Source organism: Marmota flaviventris, chromosome 3, assembly GCF_047511675.1.
Source record: "Marmota flaviventris isolate mMarFla1 chromosome 3, mMarFla1.hap1, whole genome shotgun sequence".
Taxonomy (NCBI): Eukaryota; Metazoa; Chordata; class Mammalia; order Rodentia; family Sciuridae; genus Marmota; species Marmota flaviventris.
In genome coordinates this window covers 63070568-63072959 of record NC_092500.1, presented here as the reverse complement: position 1 = coordinate 63072959, position 2392 = coordinate 63070568, and the positions used below count along the sequence as shown (strand labels likewise).

Below are 2392 nucleotides of genomic sequence, written 5' to 3'. Positions count from 1 at the left end.
ACAAGCCAAGAAGGCTCTCCTCACCCTCCTGCCACTCACCCATGCCCAGCAGCCCACAGAAGGCAGGAGGCACAAGAGCTAGGCACCCAGGATAGAACCCCAAAGATGGTCAAGGATGACCTTCTCCCCAGGGGTTCCTCCAGCACTACCTGGGGCAGGGGCTCAAGAGCACAGGGAGTCACACTGTCCAGCCCTCTGTCTCGGGGCAGGTGGTCTTCTTGGTCAATCCAGTTTTTTTGTTGTTGAGTTAGGTTTTTTGCAGGGCTGGGGATTGAACCCAGGGCCTCTTGTATGCTAGGCAAGCGCTCTACCACTGAGCTACAACCCAGATCTGGTTTTTAAGGACTTCCAGCCAAAGAAATCCCACAGTCTCTTCCCATGGCCTGTGCAGAGGAGTCTTTCCTAAGTGTGTCTCACTTCAATCTGTGTTCTTGAGGGTCTAACCCTTCCTGCCCAAGTTGGAGGGGGTGTTCAGACCGAACTAGCCAGTGCCCTCTGACCTCCTGTGTCCCCCACACCCACTCATGTGGCTCTTTGAGAAACAGAGACTCACCCATTGCAAATTTCCATCCACCAGGCACCCCTGGGTGCTGGCACGGTGCTCAAGCTTCCCAGACAGGTTTTCGCTGCTGAGCCCCAGCCCATGCTGCCACCGCCCGGCCACCACTGAGCACAAGGGAAGGTGGGTCTCCACAGGCTGTCTATCATGCTTTCTTTCAGCAGCAATAAAATTCACCTCTTAAAACCTCCGCTTGGGTCCCTAATATTTGCCTGGCTATATATCTCCGGTGATATATGGACAGAAATTGCTCATAAACGGCTATAAACCTCTTAGTGGAGCTGGGGAGGAGGTGCATGAGGGTAGGCACAGCCCAGGCTGCAGGAGGATTGGAAGCTGAGCCACTTCACTGAGCATCCCAAAGCAGACGCTGGATCCCAGTACTAGATGTGGGGCTCTGGTAAGGATGAAGGAAGGAGACCCAGAAGAAGATCTAATGCCCAGCAGGTGGTATTATGGATCTGTCTCAACTTCTTGCTCCAGTGACATGCTGTGTGGCCTTAGGCAAGTCTCTCAACCACTCTGTACCATGCTTCCCATCATTAACACGAGGATAATGACATCTACCCAGGCTCCTGCATTAAGTTGTCATGAGGATTAGATGAAGAAACACAAAGAAAAAGTAGAGAGGTTGTATATACTGGGTGCTGCCCTCAGATGGGCAGGGCGTATTTGGAAAGCCTACTCTATGCTGATACTTCACCTAATTATCCCTCATCCTTCAACACCCTGCTGGGTAGATAGTAACTGTCGTTATGTTGCGGATGCCAAACCCCAGGTTCAGAGAGGTGTGCACAGGCTGTCAGCGCCAGAGACGGGATTTGTACCAGCCTGATCCCAGAACTGGTGCCTTTCCACACATCAGAATGAAATCCTGGCAACTGGAAGAATAACCAGGGGGCTTCCACACGGGGCAGAGGGCTGAAGAATGCCTTCTCGCTTGGGGTCCACCCCTCCTCAGAGTGCAAGCCTTTCTCTGTCCCTGACACTTCTGCTCCAGGCCTCTAAGGGCCTGAGAGTCAAAGGGGTCCCACAGCATATTCCCAACCACTCTACCAAATTACCCAAGAAACAATTCTCAAAGTGGAAGGCAAAACCCTGGGGCTGTGTGAGAGACCTGAGCCGCTCCGCCCGGGAACCCAGGAAGCATGGGTCCTGGGTGACCAAGAGAAGAGAGACTTCAGGGAAACAGATACGAACTATGATGGCCATAGTTGCATGGTCCCTGGTCCAGCTCTGCACAAACCAAGCACTGGCTATACCTTCTGGTCACCCTCCTTCTCCGGCCAGCTGCTGGATGCCTCTTCCTTCCTTGACCCCCCAGCCCTCCTGCACCCCTCAACCCACACGCCCACACCCTCCCTCTCTCCCACAGCATCCCCTGAGGCCCCTGTCTGTCCCCTCAGGTTGCTCCACCCTCTCCCTCCCTGCCTAGAGAGTCCCTGTGCCCCTTCCCTCCACCATGTCCCTCCTTGTCTTTTCCCTAGGTCTCTTCAGCCCAGTTGTCCCCTATGTTTGCCCATGATGCCCCTCTCCTAGTACCCCCCTAGTTCCTGGATATTCCTTCCTTCAAGCTCCCCCCACTCCAACCCTTCCCCTAGTGTCGCCCCTCATCTCTTCCCACCTGCCCTCCAGGACCCCCAGCACCTTCCTGCTCTTGCCTCCTTAATGACCAACCAGGACAAACAGTAGAAAGGCCACCCTTCTGCCCCACACTTCCCCTTCCCCGGTGGCTCCCACCCCCAACCCCACTTTTCTTTAAGTTTCCAAATCAACCTTCCTCCAATAATAATGATAAAGCAGGAAGCCGGGCTGGAGGACAGTGCAGATTTT

The 2392-nt window shown here is 54.2% G+C and overlaps 1 non-coding gene across 1 annotated transcript; it reads right to left on the bottom strand.

Annotated features, from left to right (window-relative positions):
- Positions 1–254: 254 nt before the first annotated feature.
- Positions 255–324, bottom strand: Trnaa-agc (transfer RNA alanine (anticodon AGC)). The gene has a single exon. It is a non-coding gene; the product is annotated as a tRNA-Ala (tRNA).
- Positions 325–2392: the final 2068 nt, after the last annotated feature.